Raw genomic sequence first — 15,419 nt, forward strand, 5'->3', positions numbered from 1 at the left:
TTTGTAAATATTCATTAATTTTACTTAGATTGTCTAATTTATTGACATATAATTAGGGAAAATAGTTCCTAGTAATTGCTTTGATTTCAAATTCACTCTTTTTCATTTTTGATACTGATAATTTAGTTTTTTCCTTTCTTTTTTTAAAATCAAATTAAGCAATGGTTTAATCTGTTTATTTATTTCACAAACCTAGTTCCTAGTTAATTCAATGGTTTTCCTACTTTAAATTTTATTGATCTCTCCTTTGATTTTTCAGGATTTCTAATTCATTATTTAATTAGATTTTAATTTTTTTCCATTTTTTGTTTTTTTTATGTTTTTAATTTTTTTCCATTTTTAAAAAATTACATACCCAATTCATTGATCTACTCTTTGTCTATTTTATTGATGTAAATGCTTAAACATAAAAATTTTCCCCTAAGTGTTGCTTTGACTGCATCCCATAAATTTTGGTATGTTGTTTCATTGTTGTCATTCTCTTTAATGAAATTATCCTTTCTATGATTTGTTCTTAACTTACTGATTCTCTAGGATTCAATTATTTAGTTTCCAATTAATTGTTAGGTAATCATTACAATTATCTAATTCTGAGAGGGGAAAGTAGAGGTCCTCACTAATATAGTTTTACTGTCTATTTTCTTTCACAATTCATTTAACTTTTCCTTTGAGAATTTGGATGCAATACCATTTGGAACATATATATTTAATATTGGTATTACTTCATTGTCTAAGGTGATCTTAGGTGAAAAATCTGGAAAGATGCTGAGTAAAGTAAGCAAAACCAGGTGATCATTGTACATAGTAACAGAAACATTGCACATCATTCAACTATGATAGACTTAGCTTTTCTCAGCAATACAATAATCCAAGACAATTTCAAGACTCATGATGAAAAATGCTATTCATAACCAGACAAAGAACTATGAATTCTGAATAGAGATTAAAAGCATACTGTTTTTATTTTGTTGTTGTTGTTGTTGTTGTTCTTTTGTTTGTTCCTACTTTTATTCTGATTCTTCATTCACAACATGACTAATATGAAAATGTGTTTAATATGATTGTACATGTATAACCTCTATCAGATTGCTTGCTGTCTTGGGGAGGGGAGGAGAAAAATTTGGAATTCAAATTCTTATAAAAGCAAATGTTGAAAACTATTTTTACATGTAATTGGGGGGAAAACAAAATATTATTAAGTGTTGGGGTGGGGAGGGGGACAGAGTCCCTCAAGGAGCTTACATTCTAATGGAAGCAGACAACAGATAAAAGGGAGGAGGGGAAATACAGAAAGACTCCAGAATGGGGGTGGGAGGGTAAGGTAGAAAAAATCATGAGGGCCAGGGTAGATTCAAGAGAAAAGTGAGCATGAATGACCTTGGGAACTTTCTGAAATGGTGATCTAAGACAGAAACTTACAAATCATAGGAGGGAATGCACAGAACAAGAGCTTCTCGAGAGGAGAATGTTGTTGGAACTGAGAGAAACATTGAAAGAGACAGAGCTGAGAAACAAGTGAGCTTTATAATTCCATTAATTTAATACCTAGCAAGGTATCTTATATAGGAGGTATTCAATAAATATTCCTTGAATTAATTCAAAGATTGCTTTAGCTTTTTTGCAACCACAACACATTCACTCATCCTATTTGACTCATATTATTTTTCTCCAGAAATTGCTATCCAATAAACCTCTTAAATCTTTTTCATATAAACTGCAATAAAACCAAGTTTTCTATCATCCTCTTCCTAAATAATTGAATATTTTTAGGCAGAAAGGGACTTACCTTGAAGAGATTTTAAGAAGGACCTATTTGTTCAAAAATATATATAGCAGTATTTTTTACTGCTATATATAGCAGTATAGCAAATAACTAGAAATTAGGGTAGGGGTACCCACCAACTAGAAAACAACTGAGCAAGTTAAGTATGTGAATATAACAAAATTTAATGAAATATAAGAAATGATGAAAGAGATAGATTTAGAGAAAACTGACATAAATTGATACAGAATGAAGCAGGCAGAATTAGTGGAACAATTTATACAATAACTATCTCATTGTAAAGAAAAAATACTTTGAAATATTTAAGATATCTGATATAATTTCCAACTACTCTAAGAGGATCAATATTGATACCAATACCTTGGCAGAAAGGTGGGAATCAAAGGCAGTCAAGTTGTATATTTCTGGACATGACCAAAGTGCATATTTGTTTACTAACTATGAGGGTAAAGGGTCAGAATTAGGAGAGAGGGAGAAGAGAGATTATCAGTGGAGACCAAAAAAAAAAATTATCACTAGCACTTGTAGCACTTCTAAAGTGTGCAAAGCACTTACAAATGCTGCTTAATTTGAACCTCACTACATCCCTGTGATGCATATAGTGTAATTATCCTTATTTTATAAATGAGGAAATTGAAGAAGAGAGGTTGTGACTTTCCTAAGATCACACAGATAATAAACAATTGAGATCAGATTTTAATGGAGATGTCTTAACTCCAGATCCAGTGCTCTATCCATTGTAACACCTACTTCTCTCTAAAGATAAAAAGGTTATTGTGGCATCTTTTAAAAGTATACAGAAGAAAAACAATTTTAAAGACTATCACCAGGGGAAAAAAGTGTACAGAAAAAAGAAGATTCAGAAACACAATGAACAGACAACTTTGTAAATAACATGTTGAATTTATTACATTCATCCTTTTCTTTTGCATGTCATAGTTGATGATATTTGTCAAATGCAAAATAACTAAAACAAATAAAAATGCATTTTTTAAAAAAGAAATGGAAATGGTCATTTTAATCTGTTTAATCCCTCCATTTTTCAGATAGCAGAATTAAAGTCCAGAAGGATTTGACTATAATGTCCAAATCCAGATAACATAAATACATCTGATTTTTTTAACCAAATGTAGAACTTCACATTATTAAGGAATAAACTCAAGAAAAGCCTTTGATTTTATTCAATATAGAAAAATACTGAGGTGACATTTTATCTATAAGTAAGGTTTTTGACAACTTCACTAAAACTCTAACCAGAGGAAATTACTTGTTCATTTTTATTTTTTAGCATTTTGCTTTTCTTCAATTACACTTAAACCAATTTTCAACATTCATTTTTTAAATTATTTGTTTTTGAATTGGACCAATAACATCATGAAATGTGTGTGAATTGGATTTAAATGAGGTAGAATTGTACAAAGTCATCATCAACCTCACTCTTTCTTCCAGAAATCAAGTGACAAAAGTCTAACACTACTGGTTGTTGGAATACACGGGAGAGCTGTTGGAATACATGGGCGCCACCTGACAGTGGCTGCTGCAGATCCAACCCAGAATGGATCTCCTCTTGTGAAAGGAGGATACAAGGAGACTGAGAGGCAGTTGCTGTTCTCTGACCTCTCTAACTGAGAGGTCATTGTCTGACCTCTCTCCTCTTCCCTCTGACTCCAATTTATCTCATTCCCAGTCCGCAACACCTGTGTCAGCAAAGGCTGCCCTGCAACTAGTGCAGATGCTATGATCCACAATTGTGGAAGCTCTCAGAAAATTGACCTGTCCCTTAACAACTGGTAATGACCCACCAATAGTTGACCTTGTATCTTCAATGCCTGAATAAGCTTTGAACACTACACAGTACCTATTTCAACTAATGGAACAAATTGTCCCCATCTGCTCATCCTACTGGGGGATGTCTTCACATGCTTGGAGACATCAGTGATGGATTTAAGGACTTAACCTTACCTGGTTTAGCCATTCTGCTGAATGGGTTTTACTGGAGTGTGGCCACTAGATGTAATACAGCTTCTTGGAGTCCCCACATGAGAGTTGAGTGGTAAGTAGACCCTAAAGGTGCATGAAGAGCCCTGAAAAAGATTTCATCAAGCCCACACTACAGGTACTAGTCCTCCTTAAACACATAAAATCCCAAGGAAATTACTTACATTGAAGATAACAGTACTTATTTTGGACACAAGAATAAGATTACCAACAGCATAAAGTACATTGGTTCATGATATTGGAAGTAATATCATTTCCATCCAGGAGGTTTTTAAGACTGGTCTAGGTATCCATCTATTTGAATTATAACCAGAAATAGTACTTTCTGGAGACAAGTCCTAAAATCTCCTAATTTTGGTTTTCCTTGAGTCTCTCAGTATTATTTAATTCCCTAACAATTCAGGTTAGCAACAAAATGGCCAAATTTTCCCTTCAAAATTCCTAAATACAATTCAAAGTGACAAGCACAATGGTGAACAAAATGTAGTTGTTCCAGTCTGGGATGAATTCTACAATTATGAGATATTAAATCACCTGCAGAATTGCACCACCTCGTGGCCAGTGCACAAATTGCATGAGGTTGAAATTGGGATGTGCTCCATTTTGTTATTCAGTCATTCAATTATATTGGATTTTTTGTGACCTCATGGACTGATAGCATGCCAAGCTCTTCTGTCCTCCACTATTTCTTGAAATTTGTCCAAGTGCACATTCACTGTTTCCATGACACTATCCATCTCATCTCCCCTTTTCCTTTTGCTTTCAATCTTTCCTCAACTTCAGGATCTTTTCCATTGAGTCCTATCTTCGTATCCCAGAAAAAAGTAAATTCTTAAAAAAATAAAAGATAATATGATTTTATAGATGGAAGGGACTTCTGACATTAGCTGGTTTTATTGCTTTATTTTTATAAATGAAGAAACTGAGATCTAATAAGGGAAAATCATTTATTCAAGGTTACCTAGTCAGTGAATATAGCTCTGAGATTCAAATTCAAATAATCAGGATACAGATTCTTTTTGTGTCCTGACTTGTATTTATTTCTTCCCAACTAGTTTGAACATTCCTTCTATCCCTGGTTTAAAAAAAAATAAACATAGCATTTCAACCATTTATTACAGAATCAGTTTCTTATCAATTAAATCCACAGTAGAGTTCCAGGATATTGATAAGGGTTAGAAGGGATCTTTATTCAACTGCTTAATTTTACAGATGAAAAAACTGAGATTTAAAAGTAATGTGACTTGCTTCAAAACACATTGCAAATAATCACTTTCATTCGAATTTCAGAAAAGTTTATTTCTATTTTTTAGCTTAATTGAATTAAATTGAATAAGCACAGATCCTGGAATTTGGTAAGAGTAAGAATGCTGAAGGAAGGTAGGTTTAAAAGTTCAGTGGCTTAGGAGGAAGTCTGCAGACAGTATAAATGGGGGAGTGGGATCCAATGACCTAGGATCAATCAAGCTACATCATGAGTGAATTTTGTTGCAGTGGGATGTGGGATGAGTTGATTAGAAAGAGAATATGAGCATGTTGTTTGTACTTGATACTGGATAATCAAAACCAGAGGGGATTAACTGGTATAGCATGGTCCTTCAAAGAATTTGCAGTTTGCTGCAGAGATGGAGTTAAAATTTGGAATTTTGGTGTTCGGGACCTCCAAGTAATTCTTCTACGTATATTTGTCCTCCTTTATTAAGGAATATGGCCATTCTAGATTTTTGAATTACTTATGTGGATGTCAGGAGTGACAAAGCATCTTTCAAGTATTCTTTGACTCCTTCAATGAGAGGACAAGAAAGCTGCTTCACCATCCTGTTCCTCATCAATAGTAGAGGTTTTCTTGCTATTTTCAACTCTGGCAGAGAAGTGATGGACTTAAAATGCAGAATTATATGTGTATTAATATATATGTAGATAGATATACATATATATGTACATGTGTAGATGTGTAGATGTATGTATTTGTGCAAGTATATCTATGTGTATGTATCTCTGTGTGTGTGTGTGTGTGTGTGTATGTGTGTGTGTGTGTGTGTGGACATTTTCCATGAGGGAATTTGTTTTGTTTGACTCTATGTATTTGTTATAAAGATATTTTCCTTTAAAAATTATTCTTTGGAATGTTTGTGGCATCCCTCTCCTCTTTGTAGTGGCCAGAAAATGGAAACTGAGGGGATGCCCATCAATTGGAGAATGACTGAATAAATTGTGGTATATGAATGTTATGGAATATTATTGTTCTGTAAGAAATGACCAGCAGGAGGATTTCAGAGAGTCCTGGAGAGACTTACATGAACTGATGCTGAGTGAAATGAGCAGGACCAGAAGATCATTATATACTCCAACAACAATACTATATGATGACCAATTCTGATGGACCTAGCCATCCTCAACAATGAGATGAACCAAATCAGTTCCAATGAAGCAGCAATGAACTGAACCAGCTACGCCCAGTGAAAGAACTCTGGGAGATGACTATGAACCACTACATAGAATTCCCAATCCCTGTGTTTTTGCCTGCCTGCATTTTTTATTTCTTTTGCAGGCTAATTGTACAATATTTCAGAGTCTGATTCTTTTTGTACAGCAAAATAACAGTTTGGACATGTATACTTATTTTGTATTTAATTTATACTTTAACATATTTAACATGTATTGGTCAACCTGACATCAGGGGGAGGGAATGGGGGGAATAAGGGGAAAAAGTGGAACAAAAGGCTTGGCAATCGTCAATGCTGTAAAATTACCCATGCATATAACTTGTACATAAAAAGTTATTTTAAAAAATTTTAATAAAAAAAATAAATAAAAATTATTCTTTGAGGGAAGAAAAGAAGAGAAAATAAATGATTATTAATTGGAAAAATAGTAACAAAAATTTAAAAAGTTATTAGAGATAAATATTGTCTTATGCTTCTAAATAATTAACTGTTGTGTTTGGGTTTTTTTCCTTCTTGATGAAGTAATCAAGGTTAAATGACTTACTCAGGGTCACACAGCTAGGAAATGTCAAATGACTGAATCCATATTTGAAATTAGGTCCTGACTTGAGGGCCAGTACTCTATTTACCGTGCCAACTATTTGGTCCTAATAATCAAGATTTAAGATGAGAAAGGCAGTGAGTGGTCAGTTAGGTGGCATTGTAGACAGGGTGCTGGATGTGCAGTCAGGAGGATCTCACCCTTGTGATCTCAAAGGTCTCTAATTCTACCTCCAATTGTGACTCTGTTTTCCATAGTTTTCCCATCTATAGAACAGAAATAATAATAGCACCTCCTTCTCAAAAGTTGTTATGAGGATAAAGTAAGATAAAATTTTGCACTTTGCACTTTAAATGGTAAAACACTATAAAAAAAGCTAGCTATTATTAACCTAATTCAGCAACAATATAAAATAATATCTAGCCTGTATAACTAGAAAGCCTTGTAAAGTTTTTGTTTTATATGTTAACCTATTTCATATAGTAAGTAAAATACCTACTATGTGTAAACCATTGGGCTTAGTTTACCCCCCTTTCCAGATTTTTTATACCTTATTCCCTGACATATACATTTCCATCCACTGTCACTGGGCTCCTGGCTGTTATACAAATAAGACACTATCTCTCAGCTCAGGTATTTCCTCCTCTATGTAGCATTCATATTTCCTAGATCATTTTGTTTGGATTTCTTTTGTTCTCATAATGTTCTACTTTGTGTTATCTAAGTAAATGGTAAATCTAGTCTTACCTTACCAAATAGAACGTAAGCAACTTGAGGGCAATTTTTTAAATCTCTGTATCTATTGGAATAAGCAATTAATCAATTAATAAGCAAATAATAAGCCCTACTATTAGCCAGGCACTATGCTAAGCAATGGGGATACAAAGAAAAACAAAAGAAAATCTCTGCCCTTGAGAAGCTCACCATCTACTGGAAGAGGAACAAGTAAACAAATAAGCACAAAAAGCTATGTTCTTTTCTTCTTTCCTTCCTATTTTCCTTCCATCGTGTCTTTCTTCCCTCCTTCCTTCCTCCCTCTTTTCTTTCTTTCTTTCTTTTTTTTTTCCTTTTGTTCTTTTTGCACTAATAGTATTTTCCCATTTCATATAAAGATAGTTTTCAACATTCGTTTTATAAGATTTTGGGCTCCAAATTTTTTTCCTTCCAACCCTTCCCTCTTCACCTCCCCCCCCCCAAGACAGAAAGAAATCTGATACAGACTATATAAGTACAATCTTGTTACACATATTTCTGTGTTAATCACCTTGTAAAAGAAGAATCAGAAGAAAAAGGGGAAATCACAAGAAAGAAAAAAAAAATTTTAAAAAGGTCAAAATAGGAGCAGCTAGATGGAGCACCAGTCCTGGAATCAGGAGGACTTGAGTTCAACTCCAACCTCAGACACTTAATACTGTCTAGTTGTGCAACTCTGGGCAAGTCACTTAACCCCAATGCCTTGCAAAAAAAATAATAATAAAAATAAATAAATAAAAAGGTAAAAATAGCATGCCTCGATCTGCATTCAGATTCTGTAGCTTCTTGGATCACTGTATTGCTTAGAAGACCTAAGTCTATCATAGTTGATCATCACACAAAGTTGCTGTTTTTGTGTACATTGTTCTCCTGATTCTGCTCACTTCACTCAGCATCAGTTTATGTACATGTTTCCAGGTTTTTCTGAAATCCAAGCACCAGACATTTTCTTGATTGTCCCCCAACTCTGCAATGATTTTTGTCCCCATCTCTGTTTCCTGGCTTCCATCAAACCCTAAACAAAATCTTACCTTTTATAGTCCCTCTTAATTCTAGGGCTCTTAACTTTCCTGTTTATCCTGAATACAGTTTTGGGTATATATTTTTGCTTACTTGTTCCTCTCCCAGTGAAACAAACCTTAAGAAGGTGAGCTTCTTAAGGGCAGAAATTTCTTTTGCTTTTCTTTATATTCCCAGTGCTTAATTGCTTATTGACCGAATGAATGATTGCTAGTCCCAACAGATACAGAGACTTTTAAAAATTACACAACAATTACCTTCAATTTGCTTACATTTTATTTAGCAAGACAGGACTAAATTCACCCTTTACTCAGATAACACAAAGTAGAAAATCACGAGGACAAAAGAAATCCAAACAAGATGATCTAGGAAATATGAGTGCTACATAGAGGAGGAAATACCTGAGCAGAACCTTGAAGGAAGATTAAGATTCTAAAAGGGTGAGGTGCAGGAATGCATTCCAAGTGTGGGGGGCAACTTGTGGGAAATGCAGAGTGGCAAGAGACAACATGTCAAGTCCAGGACTAGTAATACAGTTTGGCTGGCACATGGAAAATGGAAAGAAGTAATACGAAACACAGTAAGGAATGAGAAGTTGAAGCCAGATTGTGAGATGTTTCAAATGCCAGGCTAAAGAGTTTGTACTTTATTAAAGGAAATGGGGAATCACTGAAGGTTTTTGTCATAAGGGAAAGTGGAAGAAAATCATTTGGGCAGTTATGGGAAGAGGGAAACTGGTGGAGAAAGGAAGACCTTTTAGAAGAAGAGGTTAAACTGGTCTATAAGCACTTTCCTATGGAACTGAGGCTCTATTAGCTTCTCTTCAAGTGTAAGGGAGCTTCAGGGCCTGCTTTCCCCCAAGAATGACTCATATCTAAAGTGCTTAGCTTAGAAATGATTTATAGGCAACTGAGCCTGAAAAGGGCGTATCCACATCCTTAGGGTATGTTTCCTTTTTGGCTTCTGGACTGTTTTCCTTTATTAAAAAAAAAAAAAAAGCTTTCTTTAAAAAAAATAATGATTGATTTTTTTTTCTTTCTGCCACCTCTTCAAAATAAAAAATAAAAAAGCTTTGTAACAAAAAAGGTCACATTTCTTAAATATATAAGCAACTGATTAAAGTGTATAAGGATAAGAACCATTTTCAAATTGATAAATGTTCACAGAATACGAATTATTTTCTAACAAAAAAATCCAAAATAAATTAAAATATTAAAGTTATTCTGTGCTATAATCATTAGAGAAATGCAAAGTAAACTGACAGAGATTCTCCCTCAAACCCATCAGATGGGCAAAGTTGGGATTTTTTTTAAAAAAGGGGAAAATGACAAATGTTGAAAGAACTATAGAAAACAGACATTTATTCCATGCTGAGAGAGCTGAACCAATATGGAACAGCCATATTGAAAAGCAATTCAAAACTATATCTTAAACACTGATTTAAGTGTTCATAGCCTTGAACCTGGAAATAACACTACTAGGCCTCTACACCAGAAGAAAAGGAGCTATCTGTATAAAAATATAGATAGCAGCTCTTTCTGTAGTGACAAAGAATTAGAAACTAAGAAGATGGCTTCCTATTGGGAAATGGCTAAATAAGTTATAGTATATGAATGCAGTGAAATATTATTATACTATAAGAAATGATGAAAGGAGGACTTCAGAGAAACCTGAGAAGACTCATATCAATCAATATAGAGTAAAGTTAGCAAAAACCAGGAGAACAATTTATAAAACAACATTGTAAAGACAAACAGCTTTGACAGGCTTTAGAACTCTGATTTTTTTTTTTAGGTGGGGGAGGGGAGAAGGGTAGGGAATGAATGCAATGATCAACCAAAGGATCTATTTCCTGACAAAGAGAGGATGGGCTCCAGGTGCAAAAAAAGATGTATATGTTTTTGATATAGCCCATTTATTTTGCTTGACTACGCATTTTTATTAACTGACTATGGAAGCATATTAAAATAACCTTTTTAATCTAACTCAAATTGGTTGCCATCTCAGGGAGGGGAAAGGAAAGGGAAGGAAAGAGAGAATTTTGAATACAATATTTAAAAAAGAATGCTAAAAATTGTTTTTTACATGTAATAGGATAAAAATGTAAAATATTTCAAAATTATATTTTAAAATATCCTTTTTTAATTCAAATGAAATTACTAAGAAATAATATCAGCCAGTTTAAGACAGTTTTGAAATTTTTCCCTTTAGGAAAGTGCTTAGAACAAAAGCTAAGGCTTTTTTTTTTTAGGAAAATAGATTATGGTAACAACCAAACATACTCCTTGTCCAAGTAAGTTGCTTCCTCATCTACAAGAAGTGATGGATGTCATGATTCATTCAAGGGCAATGCCCTCTTTTGTATTTTGTTAAGATATGGATCAAAGGGAGGAACCCTTTTCAAACCTTGAGGAAAATGATCTAGGAAGGAACTGAGTAGAGAATAATCTGGGATTAATATTCAAATTCAGTTTGGATTATTAACTCCAAACTGAATTTTAACATATCATGAGCTTTTCCTCCTTGAAAATTCCCATAAAGGTTATCTCAAATTATCTTGTAGTTGAGACATATGTCAGAGGCCACAGAGAATTATACAACTTTGTACATTCCTTTGAACGTTCAAACTAAAAATGCTTGGCTAAAAATAATTTCTGTCAGACTTGTGCCAGGAATTTATAGTTTTGATATATTTTTTTTCCTTCACAAAGGTTTGTTTTAAAAATAAAGCAAAAATAATAACATGGAAGTAAGAAGGAAATAAAATTGGTTTTTTGTTCATTAAAAGAAGTAAAATAAAAAAACTAATAGGCAGTCACACAGACAAGTTTCTTCATTAATCATGTCTAAAAATATATGATTTATTCTTTATCTTGGGTTCATCATCTCTCTGTTAGGAGTTAGGTAGCATGCTTCATTATAAGTCCTTTAGAATGATGGCTGCTTATGGTGTTAATCAAAGTTCAGAGAAGTTTGTCTTTAAAATATTATTGTATAAATTATTTGATTTCTGCTCACTCTTTCTTGTTTCGTTGCTCTTTGCAAGTTTCTGTGAAAGTATCTCTTTTGCAATTTCTTACAGAACAATAATATTCTATTATATTCACAAAGAATTTGTTCAACAACTTCCTTTTTTTTCCTTTTTAAAAAATTTTCTTTTTAAAATTTTTTCCTGCAACTTCCTAATTGATGGGCACCCCATAAGTTTTTAGCTGATTATCATTTCAATAATAACCATGAGTAATTTTTGTACATATGGTTCTTTTTCTTTTTCCTTTGATCTCTTTGGAGTATAAGCTTGTTGTCCATCTTTCGTTTCCAAAAAGGACTATTTTTGAAGAAGGATATGAGCTTAGTAATAGTCCAAAGGCATAGTTCTGTATTGCTTTCCAGAAAGATTGAACTAATTTGCATCTCCCCAAAATGCTTATGTATACCTGTTTCCTCTTGGTCTCTCTAACACTTTATTTTCCTCTTTTGTCATGTTTCTCGTCTGGTTAATGTAAGGCAGAATCTCAGTTGCTTTACTTTGTATTTTTCTAATTATTGGTGATTTGGAACACATTTTTGTTCACATAGTTATTGATAACTGATTTATTCCTTAGGCCTGTTCATATATTTTTGACCATTTATCAATTAGGGAATGGCTCTTGTTTTAATATATTTGAATCAATTTCTCATATATTTTAGAAATAAGAAAGTTACTGCCAAAAGGTTCCCCCTCAGAAAACTCTTTTCTTTCAAATCTTAGTTGCATTAATTTTGTTTGTACAAAAATATTTTAAAATTTTATTCAATTAAGGCTTTTCATTTTATCTTCTGGGATCCTCTCTAACTCTCCATTAGTCACACATCCATGTCTACAAATTGGAGGGCAGTTATATGATTCAGTAGATAGAGCACTAGACCTAGAATCAGGAGAACCTGAGTTTGAAACCAGTCTCAGACATGGACATCCATCCATGAGGCCTTGAAGAATTGAAGGTGACTGAACAATAAATCCAGATTGCTCCCCTAATTTGTTTGTGATATGACCTTTGATATCTACATTACATAGAAATTATCTTATGCCATTTAGAACTTATCTTGGTATAAATATTCAGGACTATTTTGAGTAGTTTCCCCTAAGAGGTGGGAAGGGACAGTTTGTTTTGTGTCTCAACCCAGGTGCCATGTAGACATGAGCACAAAGCATTTAAAATACAAACCTTGACTAGGCAAGCCTGAGGTTTGTTTTTATATTGCCTCTTTTCTGTTGGTTCTATTCTAATCTTAAGTCAGCTAGTCAACAGTTAACCAACAAACATTAATTAAATGTTTACTATGTTCCAGGCACTATACTAAGTGCTGGGGATAAAAAAGGCAAAAACATGGTCTCTATCCTAAAAAAATTTTTTCAAAAATTAAATTTTATTCATGTTTTATTTTTCTTTATATCACCTAAAATTTCCCAGTAGTCTTCCCTCTTCTACCACATTATATAACAACAATAATAATAAATTTTTAAAAATAAAAAACAAAATAAGAGAAAAAATCTATAAAACTAGTCAATATATTGCAATATACCGTCAATATCTAGAAATGCTATTCTTTCTACTTCCTTATCTCATTTCATTATTTCCCTTAATATTTTTGTCCAAATGAATTTTTAAATTATTTTATTGAGTTATGTAAAGTATTCCTTTGACAATGTGATTAGTATCACATCAAAAATATAAATTAATATTGGTAAGATCATCCCTTTTCTTACATTGGTATAGGCCATTTATGAGCAATGAATATTCTTCCAACTCTTTAGTGATTCTTTATTTTTTTAAGAGTACTTTGTAGCCAAATCCAATAATCTTTCCTCAATCCTGTTTCTCTCTTCATCTTTGGTTCTTTTGATCAACCTCTCCTATTTCAAGGCTTTCAGGATACCATCCTCTCCTGGTTCTCCTTCTATCTCCTTAGTTTCCTTTGCTGGATCCTCCTTGAAATCACACCCTATAACTATACATAGCTGTCCCTCAGGATTCTGTCTTGGTCCTCATCTCTTCTCCCTTTATACTATTTCACTTGGTGATCTCATCACCTCCCATGGATATAGGCTGATGAGTCTCAAATGTACTTATCCTGCTCCCAACCTCTCAGTTGACCTCTAATTTCACATCTCCAATAGCCTTTCAGCCATCTCGGACTGGATACTGCATAGATATCTCAAATTGAATATGTTCAAAACATCTTATTATCTTTTCCACATCCTCATTCCTTGCCTACTTTCTGCAAGGCACGGAAGCCTGGCCTTCTTGTTATTCCACAAATGAGACATTCCATCTTTTGAACTCCAAGCATTTTCTGTACTATGTCCCATGCCTGGAATGCTTTTCCTTCTCAGCTCTATCTCCTGACTTCAAGTCCCAACTAAAATCTTTTGTTTTACTGAAGTCTTTCTTAGCTGCTCTTAATTCTAGTGTCTTCCCTCTCTTAATAATTTCCTATTTATCCTGTATAAAGCTTGCTTTTAAAAATATATATATATGTTTGCATGTTGAATTCAGAGACTGTCTTTTGACTTGTATCTGTAGAGCTTAGCAAAGTGCCTGGCACATAATAGAAGCTTAATAAATATTTATTAATGGATTGGTTTACCTCAATAATCCTTTACTTTTTAAATTTTGTTAATATATATTTTTAGGGACATAAATCTTCTGAGAACTATTTTAGCTGCATCCTAGAAATTTTGATGTTTTGTTTCATCATTATCATTTTTTTCACATAATTTTAAAACTTTTTATTTTCAAAATATATGCATAATTTTCAACATTCACCTTGCAAAACCTTGTTTTCCAATTTTTTCACTCTGTTCCCCTTACCTCCTCCCCTAGACAGCAAGTAATCCAATATATGCTAAATATTTCACATAATTTTGATTGTTTATATGATGTTCTTTTTATTTAGGATTTTATGTCTCCGTATACAGTTGCCTCTTTTGTTTATGTACCCTGAACCAATTGCTAACTCAGTTCCCTAATATACAACCAATTATTGGTAAAAATTTCCATTGATTCTGAGAAATATGCAAATTCTTTTGTAGTCCCTTTGAGAATATCCCACATGTCTTTTAGCTCTACTTTCTCTAATGTAGCAGTTCTCAAACTTTTCGTTCTCAGTATTATCAAAGACTAGGACTGACAGATTGACTGATGCATAGGTTGGGCTCTGCTTCCTGGATGTCATTCTAAATTCCTGAATTGGAGCAGAGCTTGACCTGAAGCTTCCATGACATGGTGGTCTACCTCACCAGCCATGCTGATTCATCTGTTTGTACTATTTATATGGGAAAGGATAAACATGAAAATGAAGATCTAATAAAGCACGGTTGGCCAGAAGATATTTGGCATTATGTTGACAAACTTTCTTCAGTTCACATATATATTTTGGTTACACCAGGGAGAGGGCAGAAGACATTTCAAAGAAAATGATGATGAACTATGCACATGTTGTGAGAGCCAAGAGTATTCAAGACTGCAAAATGAATAATGTTAACATAACATATGCACTGTAGTCTAACCTGAAGAATATAGCAGACATGAATGTGGAGAGATAAAATTTCACAGGCAAAAAGAGGTGGAATTTTAGCAGTAGAGAAGAAAGTAAATGAGATTCTGAACCAATTAAAAATGATCAAAATGGTATAATTTGCAGACCTAGTATCCAAAAAGGAATACCAAGACTGAGAGGAGAGGAATGAGAAGAAAACCCAGATCCAAAAATTGAAGAGGAAAGAAGAAAAAAATGAAGAAAATAAATGAACTTATGAATCATTCTTCACTAATGAAGTCTTGAGACTATGTCTTTAAATCAGGATTGCAATGATTAAAATGAATTTATGTAA

The 15,419-nt window shown here is 33.4% G+C and overlaps 1 pseudogene; it reads left to right on the forward strand.

The window, feature by feature from the left end:
- Positions 1–14,808: 14,808 nt before the first annotated feature.
- On the forward strand, positions 14,809–15,419 carry LOC100916400 (annotated as a pseudogene).

This window comes from Sarcophilus harrisii, chromosome 5 (assembly GCF_902635505.1).
Source record: "Sarcophilus harrisii chromosome 5, mSarHar1.11, whole genome shotgun sequence".
Classification (NCBI taxonomy): domain Eukaryota; kingdom Metazoa; phylum Chordata; class Mammalia; order Dasyuromorphia; family Dasyuridae; genus Sarcophilus; species Sarcophilus harrisii.